The sequence below is a fragment of the Bos indicus genome, chromosome 4 (assembly GCF_029378745.1).
Source record: "Bos indicus isolate NIAB-ARS_2022 breed Sahiwal x Tharparkar chromosome 4, NIAB-ARS_B.indTharparkar_mat_pri_1.0, whole genome shotgun sequence".
NCBI classification, from domain to species: Eukaryota; Metazoa; Chordata; class Mammalia; order Artiodactyla; family Bovidae; genus Bos; species Bos indicus.
This window is the reverse complement of record NC_091763.1, coordinates 45,608,710-45,628,447: the sequence shown is the minus strand read 5'-3', so window position 1 is coordinate 45,628,447 and position 19,738 is coordinate 45,608,710. Positions and strand designations below refer to the sequence as shown.

Genomic DNA, 19,738 nt, shown 5'->3' with positions numbered 1-19,738 from the left:
TTGCCTGGAGAATCCCTTGGACAGAGGAGCCTGGCAGGCTACAGTCCATAGGGTCACAAAGAGTCAGACACAACTGAAGCGACTTGGCACTCATGCTCAGGATTTTGATAGACTAATTATATTGCTTTGAACTTAATAATAGTACATTATATTTTATTATTAATGTAATTATCATTCTTATATTTCTATTTTTTATTTTTCTAGTAATACTTTTTACTGTAATATTTAGAAGTGTTGGTCCACTGAAGATTGTCTTTTTTTTTCTCTTAAAAAAAGATCCCCAGAATAGACCCACAGGCATAGAAAACAAACTTATGGTTACCCAAGGGGAAAGGCAGGGGAGGGGTAAATTAGGAGTTTGGGGTTAAAATATACATAGTACATTATACATAGTATAATATATAAAACAGTATACATACAAAATATACATATACATAGTTAAAATATACATAGTACATTATACATAGTATAATCTATAAAACAGATAACTATCAACAAGGATTAACTGTATAGCACAGGGAACTATACTCAATATCTTGTAATAACCTATAATGGAAAAGAATCTAAAAAAGAACACAAATAAAACTAAATCACTTTGCTGTATACCTGAAACTAACACAAACATTGTAAATCAACTATATTTCAATATTTTTTAATTAAAAAAATTTATAAGTTCCCTTACCACAGATAATTTTAGAAGCAGTGATTGAAATAAAATTGAACTGTGTAAATAAATCCATTGCCAAGGAGTGCACTCTAAGTAGAACTTTACTTAGAGCATAGAAGTACAGATTGTTCTGTTTTTGTATTAGGTGCACAGTTCCTGAAAAGTTTGAGGTACGAGATGAGAGAGATCATATTATTTCTAAGGTAACTTCTTATCCTGGTTGTGTGATTATTCATTTAACAAACATGTATTGTTAAATGTTCCAGATGCTTAGAATACACTATTGGATAAAATAATAAAAATGGAGTTTACATTCTGGTGGAAGGACAAATATAAAAAAGCACACAAATTATGCAAATGTAGAACAGTATTTGATAGAAATGCAAGTTAGGAAGTTACAAGTGCAAGAGTTGTGTCTATGCGTGTGTGTATCTGACCATTTATGATACTGTGGTAAGTGTAAGCCTCATTGAGATGACATTTGATTAAAAGTTTGAAGATGATGAGGGCTTAGCCATGACGCATTAATGAGGGAAGAATGGTCCAGGCTGAGGGGAGAGCTAGTGCAAAGACCCTGAGATAGAAGAGCTGGGAAGATGGGTGAGGGAGCAGTAAGTGTACTGGAGCAGGCTGTTCTGGGGAAGTGATTGGAGACGAGACTGGAGACGGAATGGGAACCTAGATCTCTTGGGGCAACTTTGGCTTTTACTTAGAGTGAAATAGGAAACCACAGAGACGGGGCTTGGGGTTAGAGGCAGCACATTTTAAAGGGGCCACTCAGTCCACTGTGTTTAGAATAGAGTGTGATGGGAGATCAGTTAGGGGGCTGTTCTCGGTAAGAGATGATAATGGCTTGGTCCAGAGTGGTTGCAGGAGAAGCAGTGAGAAGTAGGTGGGGTCTAGTTATACTTTTATGGTAGAGCTAACAAGATTTTCTGACCTATGGGGATGTAGTATATAAGAGAAGAAAGGATTCAGTTGTCTTGGTCTCAAATCTTACTTTCTACCATTATAACTTCAGAAACATGCTTTTTCAGAGAAACTTTCCTATTATGTGTAAAAACTACAGTGAAGAGTCATGATTTCAAACCCTGGATTGTAGCCTCTATTGGAATGAGCCTGTGTCTTTTCCCATCTCTGACACTATCATGAGACATGATTCCAGGTATATTATGGCATAAAAAATTGTATACTTTGATTTACACAGAAGATACATACCTGTAATTCTCTCATACATTTGTGACAATAACGAATAATCCCCACGAGCTATCATACTTTAGCATCTATCATATATCTATATCATTGTCTATATGATAATGATTCTTGTTTAATGAGTTTTACATTCCAATGAGAGTTTAAGCTACTATAGGGGTTAAATTATTATTTCCAAGTTTTACTGGAATTCCCAGCTTGAAGAAGGATAAGAAGATAATTCTTTAAGAATAGTACCTCTTGTCATTCAGGGTCTGGTCCCTGGTGACAGCTCACTGAGACCAGAAGATCCTCCCGTATGTTGTACTGTCTGTTGTAGAAGTGACAGGACAGTAAATGTTTAGCATTTTTTAAGATTTGCTCGTTGGAAATGCAAATGGAAGAGCTACAGTTTTGGAGTTTCAACCATGCCCCTTTTGAAATCTAACCTCAATCAGACCTAAAATCCAGCCCCTTCAAATATCTGCCTTTTAGTCTAGGGCCCTGACATCAGCATTCTCTGGTTTTAGAAACAGAATGCCATCCAGAAGTGATAAAGACACAACTCACTGGAGGAGCTGTGCTAGACTGTATATCAAATCCTCCACACGCATAACCCAACTGTCTGCAACCTGTCGCCTTTGAGGCCTGCATTACTATCCCAAGCAGCAGACTGCAGAAAAGGCTTTGAGTTTAATAAGCATCTTGCCTGAAGTCACTCAGCTGGTTAATTTAGCCAAGATTTAACTCAAATGGTTTCATCCAAACCCCTTGATGTCCACCGTCCCACCACTCTGTGTCTTAACACAACAGAGCACTTGCCAAGTGATAGTCACATTCCTTCCTCTGAAACTCCAACATCCCCTGTGGAAAATCCTTTGTAAAGAGAGACCAGGGTATGTCCTCCAATTTCTATAGTTTACCAATCCTGGGCATTCATCTTGTCTAGATTGAACTTCAGCCAGTTCATTTTTAGCCAAGTTTCCAATTTAGGCAGCCAGTGGGCAAAATACAAAAACCACCCTGTCGGAATCAGATGAAAAAGAAATACAGGCTGGGGATTCTTGGCATAACGATGAAGCAGGAGGTCCAGGGCCCTTGCTGCTCTTTTAAATGGTCTCCTACTAACACAGAACAGGGAGCATCCCTCTGGCAGGAGACACAAGAGCAGCATCCCCTCAGTAGACGAGCAATCACTGCAAACCACCTTTTGAGTTTTTGGAGAGAAGGATGGATTTGTTGGAGCCAAAAAGAAACAAAACTAACTGCACCACCTCAACACCTGAAATTGAAAAGTCCTTGGCCGTGGTACAAGAAGCACAATGAACACTAAGTCAGCCAAACTCAATTCAATTGACCACGGGAATCAAGGTGGGAAAACAAAAACGATTGAAATGGTCCTGCTTGTCTCTTCTGTTCATCCTCACACCCACACCCATCCTTCCCTTTATCCTTTCCACCTGCTCGGTCCTCAGCCACCATCAGTGGTGTGAGCACATTAACCCTAAGGAAGCTAACATGGGAAGGTAAAGAGGCAGAATGTGTGGGCTTCCAGAGCACTGAGGCTTCAATCTTTTGTCTCCTCTCATCTCAGAAACAAAGGTCAGGTCAGGAGAAAAGAATCCAGAATAGAAGTGGGAGATAACACCTCCAGATTCTGATGGGAGGGAGCCCAAGAAAGAGGGGAGAAGGAGAGTTGAGAGGATGGCAAAGTAAAGGAGAACAGGGAGTGGAAAAACTAGGAAAAGCAAGAGTGATGGGATGAAAAGAAAGGACCCCACCCAGCTACCACCAGGAAGGCCCTCCAGAATAACGTGTCCAAACAACACGACAGTACTGTGGCTTCTGCTGTTTTCAGGTCCTTTGAGAATTTAAAAATTTAAAATAGTATCAAGATAGATGTCTGGGAAGTCTTTTTAACCTACCTACTGAGCCCTGGTGGGACTGAACTCCATCTGCTTGGAGCCCCTCTGTCTTCCTTCACAGAACCACTGATGGTTACCTGCCTCCATTAGTGTGAGGCCTGTCACTCTCCCACCCCCCAAAACTGAAACGCTATCAAGAGTGATGACTGTCTCTAATAGGCCTTTATAGTCACTGCCCTTCATATGATTCTTGCCTCATGTCAGGGACTTAATAAATAAAAAACATAAGTACCATAAAACCAAATCATTCAGTTCAGTTCAGTTCAGTCGCTCAGTCGTGTCCAACTCTTTGTGACCCTGTGGCCTGCAGCACACCAGGCTTCCCTGTGCATCACCGACTCCCAGAGCTTAATCAAACTCATATCCATAGAGTCGGTGATCCCATCCAACCATCTCATCCTCTGTCGTCCCCTTCTCCTCCTGCCTTCAATCTTTCCCAGCATTAGCGTGTTTTCCAATGAGTCAGTTCTTCACATCAGGTGACCAAAGTATTGGAGTTTCAACTTCAGCATCATCCTTCCAATGAATATTCAGGACTTATTTCCTTTTGGATAGACTGGTTGGATCTCCTTGCAGTCCAAGGGACTCTCTAGTGTCTTCTCCAACACCACAGCTCAAAAGCATCAATTCTTCGGCACTCGACACTGCAGCCATGAAAATATATCCTGTGTGACAGCATGTATAGAAAGATCCAAAACAGGCAATACTAATCTTTGGACAGGAGTCAAAATTATTTTTGAGTAAGAGTAATAGTGGGAGGTGCTGTGAGGGAGCCTCTTAGAAGTAATGATGTTCTATCCTTGAGCTAGGTAGTATTTTTTTTTAATATTATAAATTTGCTTTATTTAGTGCTTGCAAGTGGGCAAAGAGCAGAGGAAGCATCACAGGGATTTAGGCCCTGTACATCACAGAACTGTCATTCCTGTTTTCATAATCACTGCAAGGGAGGACCCAACACCTGTCTGGTGGGAAATTTCCTGGGTCAGTGGAAAGTCAGGGGAGTTTACTCTGTTGTAGCATAGGACCCAGGCAGTGACCTTCTGATGGTTGACAATAGAAGCTCAGGTGGAGCAGGTGTTGGCAGAGAGGGGATGAGGGCTCTCATCAACCTCAATTCTAACTCCAGGAGTAAGAGAAGTAGAAAGCAGGAGAGAGAAAAGAGCTGGAGGAGAGAGCAGTGCAGCTGAGAGGGGGCCTGAGACTGTGGAGCCTACCTGAAGGCAGGGCTTCCATGCTTGCAGCTCTTCTCCTGGAGGAGGGGGTGGTACTGTATTTGAGGAGATGGGACTGCTGTCTCTGGTGGAGCTGAGGGCATTTCCCACAAAAAACTTTTTTAAAGTTTCCATTGTGAAATTTATTAAGCTTATGTCATTATATCATTTATATCATAAATTTATTTATGATTTGTGCACTTTTCTGTATGTATATGTGTGCTTCAATGAAAAGTTTACTAAAATTAAAAAAGAAAAATCAGAGAATTAGCTGCTTCAGACAGAGGCTCTATCAAAAGAAATTGAGGTGGCTCAGAGACTCATTATACAAGGAACTGTTTCTCCCTTCTTTCTTCTGCTGAGTATGAATTAAAATAGCTTGCAAATTATATGACAAGCCCCACCAGCAGTTCCTAAATATAATTACTCAGTAGCACATCTTATTTCACTGCTGATCAATCATTGATCCTTAACAGGTCAACAAAAAGGAATGCATCCGTATGTATTGCAAAGTACAATCTAATTAAGGACCTCTGTAGTCAGTCCCATGTTCTATATTATTGATTCCCCAAAATGTTGTTACACCAGAGGTGAACAAAAAGACTTTCCTGCATCAGTAAGCTTTCAGGATGTCAGACACTGAAAAGTGAATTGTGCCTCTGATTAATTGAGTTTAATAATAATAATTTTATTTATATAGAGACCTTGCCAAGGTATTCAGGGAGCTGTAAAGCAACCCATAATCCATGATTAAAGCATTATACAAGCAATATATAACAAGACTCCCTCCTAAAGCAAAACAAAGGGAAGAGATGGATGGGGCTGAGATATGAAGGTGCAGGAGAGGGAACGGGCTGTAGACTCAGTGTGGAAAGGGTGGGTGATAAATGCTTCATTAGAGGAAGAGGGGAGTTTCTTGGGATTGGCAAAGGAGTGTAATTGAACAGAGTTGCATTGAAATAATGGCCTATGGGGAGTCAGTCTGAACCCTGCAAAGATGTGTGCACTTCCTCCTCTCTGACTCTGATGAAGGGAGCACAGATAATCATCACATCTTTCCTGTCAGCTACATCCTATCTATGGGCAAAGTTTTTCATAATGATCCAAACAGCAGAAGTTAAGGAAAAACATATAAATTATTCCTCACTTCTTGACATTGGCAAAAGACCTGGGTAATTTTCTTTTTATCAGCTCCTAGTGAAGTCCTGGGAAATATAAACGTGTGCAAGTGACTGTGAAGGTGCCCAAGTATGAGAATTCTGAGAGAACAACAGCAGGAACTGAGAATTAGGTGTGATCAGCTGGGGCTTCCTTCCTCTGCAGACCCTTCCCCAGTTCCGCCTGCATGCCTTTCCCATGCCTGCCCCAGCCTCCATCTGCCCACATGACCTCTCTCTTCACCCACGGCTCTTCTCCGGGTCTTTTTAGTTTTTCACCTTCTTCTCTTGTGGTTTGCAACCAACGCATGGACATTAGTTTAAAATGTGCAAAGCAGAGAGAAATGTAAAGAAGCAGAAAAAAATTATCCCTAGTCCAACCACCCCAAAGGCAACTGCTTTTTTGATATTTCCTAAAATATTGTATTAATGTGTGAAGTATTTACAAGAATAACATCTCCATGGATATGACCACAGTGTTGTCAGTGGTTATTCTAGGTGGTGGGATGATGGTTCTTTTATCTTTATACCTTTATATAATGTTGGAAAAAACATATATATCTATTGGTTAAAAATCAGGGAAAACAATAAAAAAGAGTCAAGCAGGTTATTTTTCTATTGAAATTTGTCACCTGATATTAAATGCTGTATAGCCCATCTCTTTTAGAAGGGATGATATGATACAATTTGATTTCCAAAAAGATGATTGGTAGATGGTGAAACCACATTTTTGGACAGAATATTGATGATCCGGTTCTATTCCACTCTAGGTTACAAGTTTAATTTTTATTTAGTTCGGTCATGTAAGTAACAAGAAAAAAGAGTCATAGTAGGAAAAGTAAAACTAATTAACAATAACCACAAGTGATGAGATGAATGATTAAAAATGACACAGCCCCACTAGCAAGGTGATGTGTGCAGCTAAACAGAAAAGCTGAGTCACTGAAGGGAATTTTTCTCTACTCAGGGCTGGGGCAGGGGATTCCCTGTGGCTCAATTAATTCCACCTAATTCCCAGGTAAATTGAATAAAATGTTTATCTTATGTTGGGTAAATACAGTGGTTAATATCTACCCAGTAGACTGCAATGCTGTCTGCAATGAAAAAAAAAAAAAATTAAACCCTTCTTTTGTTTTATGTTGTTCTTACCTAGGTTGGCTACATAGTCATGTGCCTTTGTTTGATGAAAGCTGAAAAGATGTTCTGGCACAGAGGAAGTGGAGCCAGAGGTTACTGGGAATCCTTGGGCAATGAGTGATTGATTAGTGGGTGAGGAGTCAAGTGAGAGCTAGTGCCCTGGATTGAATAAAAGAGCTTCCATTATTCAGGGAGTGCTAGAGAAGGATAGAGAGAAACTGCATGGAAGGCTGCCATGAGTCTGAGAAAAAAGCAGCTTTCTGGGAAAGAAAATAGACATTAGAGCAAAGAAGGCAACCATATTCTACCCACTGAGCAAAAGAAATTAGGAAGGACAAAGGATAAAAAATGAATATAGAAGGAGGCAGATTGTAGAATGTTATATGTGTTTTGCTTTTGTACACTATTTCCCCTTTAATATTTGTCCTTCTCTTGATTGCTGATTACATAGTCACCAATTTTATAGATTTTTATGTTTAAGACGAGAGTTTGTTTCAAAGCCTACAACTGATGCTACATGATTGCTCAGTCTTATCTCTTGGCGTGTTTGTATTTCCCTGCAGCATGTGGTATCTGAGACTATTACAGAAGAAAGAAAACAGGAAAGAATATAAGCCATCTCTGTTGCTTAAAGTGGGGTAGCAGCTGAGTCAAAGCTGGGATTATCAGGTAACAAACTGAGGCTCGATTCTTGGATTACTCTGATGTGATAAGACTGTCTTTCTCTAAACAGTGTTTGTCAAACTGCCAGTTGGGGTCCATTCCTGAATTGTGAAATCAGTTGGGTGGATTACTCAGCCTTTTATAAAATTCAGGAAATAGAATAGAAAATATCAGAATGCATTGCATGTGGTAAGAACAAGTATTGTTTTATAAAACTTCTATTGTTTCTCACACATACACATATTCCTGTGTGTGTACTAATTTGCAATGTAAAATGTATTTTTATAGGGGTCAGAGTAAAAAAAAAAAGTAATTTCAAAGCTACTTTCATAGAGTACATTCTTCAATACTAATAAATTACGAGTTAAAAATATGGAAGCAGTATAATGAAAGTTATACTTTATTATAATGGTTTTCAATAAGGATTTTGAAGCAAGGAAAGCCCAGGCTTGAGTTGTTTCAAACCAGACTAAACAAAGACATTCTCAGAAATTGCACCTAACTGGCAGATTAATAAACCTTTTAGTAAAACTGGTAGAGTTGAATATATCTGTGTGTGAGTGAGTATTAGCCTTAATATGTTACCTTTTGAAGCCCAAACAAGTTAAATCTACAAATGTTCAACTTCTGGTAATTTAATATAAGATATGGAGGCTAGTGGATCAGAGACTTAAACATACATAGTAGATAAGAAAAACACCACTTATATTTGTTTTGGAATATGCTACTTGAGTATTTTTTACTAGATTTACCTCACTATCAACATTTCCTATTTAACTGTATTGAGGTGAATTTCCTTCTCTGAACATAGAGTTTCTGACAGTGGAGAAGGTAGGTGTCTCAGAAGCAAATGAAGTGATTAAAAATTATCATTTTGACATTAAAATTTTCATCCACAAACTAGCTATTTTATAAGAGGTTTTTGTAGCTGGCAGAATTTACAATTATGATATAAATATTTGTGTATTATTTTTTCTATTTTTTACTTGTCTAATCCAGCTTAATTCCTATTGAGAATGTTTTATCTTAGGAGTACCAAAACATTTTTATTATTAGGAAGTTTTACACATAAGTCTGCCTGTTGTAGACTCAAGGGAGGGTGGATAGCATCCTATTTTGATACTTACATGTGCACCCCCTGAATTGATCCATATACTCCCCGACTATGTCCTGATACTTTTTCAGGCTATAACCCAAGAACTTGGTATAGGATGGGTCAGCAGTTACCTAGATGTAAGAAAATAAATTAAGTAATAATGTATTTTAACTTTAACATGCTTTTAAGAAATCTGTACCTGAAATTCCCCTCAAAAAGAAGCACTCAGTGAAGAGAAGGTGGGGTGAGTGATGAAGATACATTGAGGAAGACAAAGAGCAGTGAAAAAAAAAATCAATTTTAAGAGTTTGGCACCAAATCTATAAGGAGAAACATTTAAATTCTTTTTCTTTGACAGTATTTCTAACCGAACTCATGGGCAATCAGTCTTCTATAAAGTAGCATTTTAAGAGACTACACCAACAGATTGAAATGTAGTTGTTGCTTTTTGAATTTTCATTTGCTGAAAATTTATCTTTCAATCTGTTCCTCACTTAATTGTTGGAGATATGTAGTACTCTCTTTAATAATTAGCAATCAGATTTCTTCAAAAGAAGAAAATCCCTTGCAAAATTATCTTTTAGAAAAGTTGATTAAAGAGCACTATTTCTTGGTAAGAGTGCTGTAGATTACTTGGCAGCACACATCTTTATTCATGAACACCCTTTGAAATTCAGTTTTGCATGTATTTAATGTAATTTTTTTCTTCAAAATGAATGAAGTTATTTAAAAATGAGAATAAATACCCATATTTAGTCCTTTGAAACAATTAAAATAGTTAAAAGTGATTGTCCTTTAAAAACCTCTTTGCTTAGAAAAGCATATTGGCTATCACTTATAGTTATTCCTTGTAATTTTAAAAATATGAAACACAATCTTTATCAAAACCATAGCTGTCTTTTTGTGGAAATTGACAAGCTGATATTAAAATTCATGTGGAAATACAGGGAAGCCAGAATACCCAAAACAATCTTGAAAAAGAAGAACAAAGTTGGAGGATACACAGTTAACAATTTCAAAACGTACTAGAAAGCTACAATAATCAAGACTGGCATAAAATTAGCATATGTTTAGACATATGGAACAATGAGACAGAATTGAGAGTCTTAAAAAAGATATATATTTATCATCACCTAATTCTTGACAGGGGTGAAAGAATTCAATAGGAAGAATGGTCTTTTCAAGTAGTAATGCTAGGACAGCTGGATAACCATGTAAAAATAATGAAGTCATACCTCTCCTTCACACCACATACAAATTTTAATTCAAAATTAATCAGAGACCTAAATGTAGGAACAAAAACTATGAAACTCTTAGAAGAAAACTTAGAAGTAAATCTTTGTGACCTTGGATTAGGCAACTGTTTCTTAGAAACAACACCAAAAAAACAATTAACAAAAGGAGACATAGCTTGATTGAACATCATCAAGGATGAAAACGTTTGTGCTTGAAAGGACAGCATCAAGAAAGTGAAAATACAACTCACAAAATGGGAGAAAATATTTGCAGATCACATATCTGAAAAAAGTTTGATATCCAGAGTATGAAGAACACTTACAACTCAACAACAGAAGACAACCTAATTTTAGAATGAACAAAGAATTTAAATAGACAGTATTCCAAGCATCTATTTAAATGGTCAATAAGTACATGAAAAGATTTTCAGCATCATTGCTACTAGGTAAGATTTTCAGCATCATTGTTACTAGGTAAGATTTTCAGCATCATTGTTACTGGGTAAATGTACATCAAAACACAAAGAGTTGGCCGTGACTTAACAACTGAACAACAACTATATCAAAACCAGTACTTCTGTGGTGTGTTAGTGGTAAAGAATCTGCCTGCCAATGCAGGATTTGCAGGTAAAATCCCCTAGAGAAGGAAATGACAACCCATTCCAGCATGCTTGCTTGGGAAATCTCATGGACATAGGAGCCTGGAAGCCTCTAGTCCATGGGGTCACAAAAAAGTCAGACATGACTTAGTGACTGAACAACATACATAACAACATCAAAACCACAGTGGTACCACTTCACACACATTAGGTTGGCTGTGATCAAAAAGATGGACAATTGTAAGTGTTGATGAAGATATGAAGAAACTGGAACCCTCATGTATTGCCAGTGGGTATGTGAAATAGTTCAGCTGCCTTGGAAGGCAATGGCACCCCACTCCAGTGCTCTTGCCTGGAAAATCCCATGGACAGAGGAGCCTGGTGGGCTGCAGTCCATGGGGTCGCGAAGAGTCGGATACGACTGAACGACTTCACTTTCACTTCTCACTTTCATGCATTGGAGAAGGAAATGGCAGCCCACTCCAATGTTCTTGCCTGGAGAATCCCAGGGACGGGGGAGCCTGGTGGGCTGCCGTCTGTGGGGTCTCGCAGAGTCAGACATGACTGAAATGACTTAGCAGCAGCCTTGGAAACAGCTTGGAAGTGCCTCAAAATATTAGAGTTACCATATGACCCAGCAATTACATTCCTAGATATTGACTCAAGGGAATTGCAAACATATGTCCACACAAAAATTTGTACATTAATATTCAAAGCAACATTATTTGTAAAAGTCAAAAAGTAAAACCAACCCAAATGTCCGGTCAACTGATGAATGGGTAAATAAGATGTATATCCACACAATAGAGTTTTATCTTGCAGCAATGAATTATTCAGTTATGAGAAGAAATGGAATACTGATACAGTCTCCAACTTGGATGAACCCTAAAATCATTGTGCTAAATGAAAAAAGCAGACATAAATGCCATATATTATATGATTCCACCCATATGAAATGTCCAGAATAGGCTAATCCATAGAGACAGAAAGCAGATTAATAGTTGGCAGGGCTGGAGAGAGGAGGGAATGAAGAGTGACTGCTAGAGGGTAAAGGATTTCCTTGAAGGGATGAGAATATTCTAGAATTAGTCATACTGGTATATTCTAATACCATTAAAACATACACTTGGAAAATATTACTTTTATGATTTGTGAAAAAGTATTAGTAGCTCAGTTGTGTCCGACCCTTTGTGACTCCATGGACTGTATCCCGCCAGGCTCCTCTGTCCATGGAATTCTCCAGGCAAGAATCCTGGAGTGGGTTGTCATTCCCTTCTTCAGGGGATCTTCCCAACCCAGGTCTCCTGCATTGCAGGCAGGTTCTTTACTGTCTGAGCTACCAGGTATGTGAATTATATCTTAGTAAAAAACAAAAACAAAAACTTACTTTTTAGGGGACAGTTGAGGCAATATAGACTTGGTCTTATATTAGACAATATTAGGGAATAATTTCTAACTTTCTTAGGATAAAAATGAATATCTATAAAAAATGAATATCTATAAAAAATCATTATTTTAATTGAAAAATCCTGAAATATTTAAGGATCCAATTTATGATGTTTGCAACTTATTTTCAAATAGTTCAACAAGAGAGACATATCTTTATACATGCATAAATAAGCAAAGTAAGCAAAACAATTGTTCAGTCTAAGGGAGGGGGCATTAAGTATATACTCTACTCTTTTTTTCAGCTTTACTTGTAACCTTTCGTAAAGTTGGGAAAAGAAGAAAAAAAGGTTCCCTAAAGTCCCATCCTTGTTGTTGTACAGTCGCTAAGTTGTGTCTGATTCTTTGCCACCCATGGACTATGGACAACCAGACTCCTCTGTCCATGGGATTTCCCAGGTAAGAACACTGGAGTGGGTTGCCATTTTCGTCTCCAGGGAAAGTTTCATCATTAGTCACATAGTAAATACCATTCCAGTCTCCTTTGTGGGTTTGATTTTAGAAGCAGGAGATAATTTATAAAATGCTGTATAGCATTTAGTGATTTTTGTTTTAAAACTCTGCATTCTTAGAGATTGGAGTGTTTGTCACCACTGAATTGTGACAAATACAAAATCCATTATTTTATAAGTCATTTGTCTACCTTCATTATTTTATCTTCTAAATTTAAGACACATTTTACTTTCCCTGGGTTTTCCCTCATAGCTCAGCTGGTGAAGAATCTGCCTGCAAGGTGGGAGGCCTGGGTTTGATTCCTGGGTTGGGAAGATCCCCTGGAGAAGGGAATGGCTACCCACACCAGTCTTCTTGCCTGGAGAATTCCATGGACTATACAGTCCATGGGGTCACAAAGAGTTGGACAGGACTGAATGACTTTCACTTACTTTCCTATTCAAACTTTTTAGAAAAATTTCAGGGCTGCTCAGGGTTAGATGATAAATAGCTAGTAATGATTATTTTGATGGCGAACTTTATTTTCCAAGCTGTTGGGGAAAATTTTTTATCAGGACGGTCTTCAGAGAGTAAAAACAGAAACATTTGACTTAGCTAGAAATTCACATCATGGGCTTCTTGAGAGGAACAGCACATAAATGAGTACTAGACATCTTGTAAATAGATTGATGAGCTGACAGAATCTGGAACTAGAAAAGTAGAGCTTAGGCAAAATATTATATAGACAAACCCCACTTAGGACTGACAAAGCAGCCCTCTTGGTGCTCAGGCCCTGGGGGCCTGGTTATCCTGGACCCTGTCACCTTGCCAGGCCATCTCCCCCTGACAGCCTCCTTCTGACCATCCTTCCAACTACGAACCTTTCTGTTCCAGGGGGTGCCTTGGACCTCTGTGGAAACACTTATCAGTAAGACAAAGACAAGTTTTCAACCGAAGAGTTGTACCTTTTTCAAGAAGTAGAAAAGGCCTTACAGGTCAGCATCTACAGCCCCTGAATATGGAAACAACTGCTCAGTCATCCACTTACCCTCTCACTGGCAAGTTTTGCATATATGGACTGTCAGAGCAAGAATCCCATTGACCTTGTTCATCTCTCTATGCCACTGACATAAGGTAAGTGCTCAGTTGATATTGATTGAATGAGTATTAGTGCCAACTAATACCATGTTGTGCCATAATATTAGTGCCAACTATGTACAATACCCTGTGTCAGGTATTGGGGGTGCTAGGATGTAAAACACCATCCCAGCACTTGGAATTCTCAAGCAGCCATAAACAAATTATAATGTTGCAAGTACAGTGGAGGGATACATCTGAGGTTTTATGAGATTACAGAGGTAGGTAGACTTAGGAAAACTTTCCTGACCTGCAATCCATAGTTATACTGATAGTTATAGTGCAGGGGTTGGCTTCTTTCAGTGAAAACTAATTCTATTCTGATAATGTAATTGGAACCCAGAGGCCCATGTAATCAATGTCTATACTCTTTTGTACATACTGGGCAGTTGTTAAAGACCAAAAACACTTGAAAATGATCTCTTCCCTGATGCCTTTTGACTGACATGACCTTCCAGTAAGGATCAGATCTTTTCTGCAGGAAGTGTTCTCTGAGCAATCTTGCTCAGATCCAACTTTCACTTACATACTCTGCCTTTGTTTTTATCAGACATGTTGCTTGGAATTGCTGTTTCTTGTTTTGTGTATCTATATCATTTTTCTTGCTGGATTTTCAAAGGATGTGGGCAACCAGTTTTTTCATTCCATTCTTCTCCCTTTACCTCCTTCAAGTAGAACTTTGCCCAGAGCAGTTGCTTCATCATGGTTGCTCAAGTATATTGGCTTTGTTGTTACCAAATATAACAATATCACTGGGGGCTCTCTTTTCCTTTTCACTTAATTCAAGGCCTATGTGATTCCCTTTTTATGGAAAGAACTCCTCCCACTTCCTCCTGTGGGATGGTCAGGGCATTCTGATTCCCCTTTGGTTCAGTGAATGAGTGACTCAGTGAGACACTGACTAGTCAGACATGACACTGCAAGGCAGGACTTGGGACAACACTGGATTTGTTCTAAGCTCCTTTCCCTCATTGCTCCTCCCAGAGGTGCATTTTTATTCTTTATTTCCATTTCTAAAACATACCACATAGGATCTGCAACTCATTCCCAATAAGATTATAAAGAATTGAAAAGATTTTAAATGTCTCCTTTCCTTAGATTAATTGTAATTCAATAACCTAGCAAAATCTTAAACTAAGGAGTGAAACTCCAACCATGCAATGTCAGATATTATACTGCAAGAGAAACAAGTACTTTCTGGCCAGCTCAGTTTCCTCACCCATCTCAGCACCCTTCATAGACAGAAAGCCAGCATGCTCCCAAGTGGTCACCAATTCACATCTAATGTTGGCACTGATTGTTGCCTTCTTGGTGACAACTTCATATTTACATGAAATGAAGTGGTAATTTCATTTCCTGTTTCTGGTACAAGGATGCCCAGTGCACAAACTCCATCTAACAGGTTTCTATCAATAATTAGCACTCTGTAGGAAATCAGACACCAGGGAGTGAATAACCTGGAGGAAAAAGCCTCTCTCCCTTGGGTGCTGCCTTTAACAAAAAGTTGACACATCCTTTGGCAGCGAAGGCTAAGAAGAAGGAATAGAAAACTTAATGTGCAACTTTCCAACCTCTTCTGGGAATAAACTCGATAAGCTTTGAGAAAGTACAAGTTTAACATAAATTTAGAAGTACTGTAGCCCGGAGAACCATGCAGCACAATGGTTGTCCTTTTGACTTACAGCTGCAGTAGTAAGACCCTGCATGCGTTTTAGATGATTCGATCATATTCTATCAAACTCTGCAGCTCTGGTGTGAACTCTATGTAGATCATTTACTAGCTTTCCTGATAATAAAACATCAGAATATGAACATTTCTTTCCTTGGGATCATAACCAATAGATAGACACTATATGTGGCTCTGTAGCTGTCGAAGCTGAAATACTGATACCAATCATTCATAAAAACTGGGGACACTATAAAAATTAATTTGGATTTGGGTATTTAAAATCAGAGAACTGAAATAATAGGTTAGAAGTACCAAATGTCGTGAATACTTCTTGAAAGTTCCTACATGAGATACTGACCGAAAAAAAAAAAAAAAAAAAAAAGACACCGTATTTCAGAGTAATTATTTAATAACAATAACGTGAACACTAATTCTTATGTTATTTTCTTCCAAATGATAATAATGCACTACATACATATAGTGTTTTACTCTTTATAAGGCACCACATCACAATGATTCAGAATATTGACATTACGAATTACTAGCTGTGTGACCTTGGATAAGTTTCTTTGCCTTTCTGTGTCTCAGTATTTTTCATCTGTAAAATGGAAATAAGAGTACCGCCTGCCATCTAAGATTGTTGAGGGCTGTGTTAAGACACTGAAAGCACTTAAGGTGATGTCTGATACAGAGTAAGGGCTTCATAAATATCATCTCAGTACTATTTTCTTTTTCATAACCTACATTCATCTGTTCATCACAATAAGCATTAAATAAGTATTTAAATAACACAATAAATGTTAAAGTGTATTGGTGTGGTAGCCAGTGATAGAACTAGCTTATGCAGAGAGGCAACTTACTTTGACTCATGGGATCCAAGGAAAGGTTGGATACCCAAAACTATGGGAAGATCCTCCAGCTCACTAATTTGTTCTTTGACTATAGTGATTCTGCTATTAAACCCATTTATTGTATTATTCTCCATCACAATATGTTCAGTTGCCTGTTTTTCATAATTATTTTTCTCTGCTTCATGTTTCTAGTATTCCTTATATCTCTGAATTTTTATTTCATTTAAAATGTTTCTTACATTAATCCTGCTTTTTGCGTGTAAATTGTTCGGTATTTGCTTTCATTTTATAATGTTTGTCCTTGTAAGAGATCTCATTGTTTGTTCCTTGGGATCATCAGCTGGCTTTGTGTTCTGGAGGTCTTCTGTTTACCCTTCCAGATCCACTCACCATCTTTTCCCACCCTGCTCAGTATCCTTTAAGACTGACCTATACAAACAACTTTGACAGGTTCCCTTGCCCTCTGGCTTCTGGAAAGAATCATCAGGAGAATGGTGGGAGGGACAGCGTGAGGTCAAGGGTATTTATCTCTCACTTCCCTCCCTTGTGTCCTTGAATGAAGATTGGAATCTGGATTGTCTTCTTTCGATTCTAATATACCTCCTTCCAGGTCTGTTACTAGTACTTAAGTACTACCATATGCTGCCCACACAACTGTAAATAGTCTTTTAAGTTTTCTCAAATTATCAGGTTGAATATGCCACTATCTCCTGCCGGGTCCCTGGCTAATATATTCAGCTAGTGATGTCTACCTGGAGAGAAAACAAAAGCTTATTAGACACTGACTAGCATTTCTTCAAGTGAGTTAGAAAATAGGGAGTTCTAGACCAGGTGATTTCGGGGAAATGACCCATAGTGGAGAGACCCCCAAGCTGAAACAGAAGGATAAGCCACCCCCCCGCCCCGCACCTCATCCTTTCCACCCAGGAGTTCAGCCCCTCTTCTTGGGAACTGCTTTTATCCTAGGATGCCATTGCTAAAGTTGTGGGGGTTCTTTGAGAAAGAACAGGTTGCTCAGGTGCTTGACAGCTCATCTGTACTTAAACTGTCTATTCTTTATCTCTGCAGCTTCCAGAGCTTCTTAAAAGCTCTGTGGTTGTGGTAGAGAAGGCAGTAATCTCTGCTTAGGGAATGTTGGGAAGAGAAAAGATCGTAACTAGAAAATTTCCTGCCAGCCTATCACCATTTGGTTCTTTAAAGCATGCCTCATCATCTATCCTACCCTAGACCCAACCATCTTCTGTTTCTCAAAGAGTTTCTTAAAGTTTGTTTTTGTTGTTGTTGTTGTTGTTTTAAAGATTTAGAGCCAGCTCTGAGCTCTTCAACTTCTCTTCGGTGTAGTTTGGGGGATGAAATCATTGATGGAATTCCTTGGATCTGTAATTGAACACCAGTGCTCAAAAGATACTTATGTTTTGTTAGCATTGATGTTCTGATTCACTAGGGCAATGATTATTTGCCCAAGGAAGACTCTCAAAGGTTATTGATTGGGCTAATAATAAACAGAGTCAATCCTCAGAGGTAACCTAATCCATCTCCCTAGGAATATCTGTACCCAATGCTATCACAAAGGGACAGATAGAAAATCTCTGCCCAAGTGAAAGAAGGTCTGGCCCTACCTTCTATGGTTATTATTCTAACACTGTCCTGAATACTATAGTGGATATCCTGATGTACCACCTAGGCCCCCATCAGGAATGAAGGATTATTACCCCAGGTGTTGGGTGTGCTATCAGCCCTTTGGGGGGATTGCCTTGATTGAAGAGAGAAAAGGAGATATGATGAGAAGACGCTGATGCTAAGTTTAAGGAAGAAATCAGAGAACTATTAAGGTTTCTACCTTTGAGTACCTCACAGTCTTGCTAGGAAGATAACTCACAAAAAGAAGTATAATTGAAAAAAACAAGAGTATGTGATAAACCACCAAGAGTGAGCCAGGCAACAACTACAGTAATTTTCAAATTTGAAAGAATATGCATGAGGTCTGTTTGGGCAAGGCTAGTCAAGGAAGATTCTGTATGTAGGAGATAATTGTAAAGAGACTTAAGCCTGGATGGAATTAGCTAGGATATGCTGCAAATATGGTTGATCTAGGAAATTCTTCGGAGAAGGCAATGGCACCCCACTCCAGTACTCTTGCCTGGAAAATCTAATGGACTGAGGAGCCTGGTGGGCTGCAGTCCATGGGGTCGCTAAGAGTCAGAGACGACTGAGCGACTTCACTTTCACTTTTCACTTTCATACATTGGAGAAGGAAATGGCAACCCACTCCAGTGTTCTTGCCTGGAGAATCCCAGGGATGGGGTAGCCTGGTGGGCTGCTGTCTATGGCGTTGCACAGAGTCGGACACGACTGAAGTGACTTAGTAGCAGCAGCAGCAGGAAATTCTTAACCCTATCAGTTCAGTTACTTCATTCTCTCAGTTGTGTCTGACTCTTTGTGACCTCATGGACTACAGTATGCCAGGCCTCCCTGTCCATCACCAACTCCCAGAGTTTACACAAACTCATGTCCATTGAGTTGGTGATGCCATCCAACCATCTCATCCTCTGTCGTCCCCTTCTCCTCCTGTCTCCAATCTTTCCCAGCATGAGGGTCTTTTCAAATGAGTCATTTCTTCGCATCAGGTGATCAAAGTATTGGAGTTTCAGCGTTAACATTAGTCCTTCCAATGAATATTCAGACTGATTTACTTTAGGATTGACTGGTTGGATCTTCTTGCTATCCAGGGACTCTCAAGAGTCTTCTCCAACACCACAGTTCAAAAGCATCAATTCTTCAATGCTCAGCTTTCTTCCTAGTCCAACTCTCACATCTCACATACATGACTATTGGAAAAACCATAGCCTTGACTAGACGGACCTTTGTTGGCAAAGTAATGTCTCTGCTTTTTAATATGCTATCTAGGTTGGTCATAACTTTCCTTCCAAGGAGTAAACGTCTTTTAATTTCATGGCTGCAATCACCATCTGCAGTGATTTTGGAGCCCAGAAAAATAAAGTCTGACACTGTTTCCACTGTTTCCCCATTTTTTGCCATGAAATGATGGGACCAAAAGCCATGATCTTAGTTTTCTGAATGTTGAGCTTTAATCCAACCTTTTTTTCACTCTCCTTTTTCACTTTCATCAAGAGGCTCATTAGTTCTTCTTCACTTTCTGCCATAAGGGTGGTGTCATCTGCATATCTGAGGTTATTCATATTTCTCCCAGCAGTCTTGATTCCAGCTTTTGCCTCTTCCAGCCCAGTGTTTCTCATGATGTACTCTGCATAGAAGTTAAATAAGCAGGGTGATAATATACAGCCTTGACATACTCCTTTTC

General features: G+C 38.9%; 1 long non-coding RNA gene across 1 annotated transcript in view; it reads left to right on the top strand.

Annotated features, from left to right (window-relative positions):
- The first annotated feature begins 5,236 nt into the window (after window positions 1-5,236).
- LOC139182692 (uncharacterized) overlaps window positions 5,237-19,738 on the top strand; it is a 93,873-nt gene continuing 79,371 nt past the window's right edge. Inside the window, exons 1-2 of the long non-coding RNA XR_011566216.1 lie at window positions 5,237-7,957; window positions 13,654-13,893. This is a non-coding gene — a long non-coding RNA (uncharacterized lncRNA). The remainder of the gene's footprint in view (window positions 7,958-13,653; window positions 13,894-19,738) is intronic.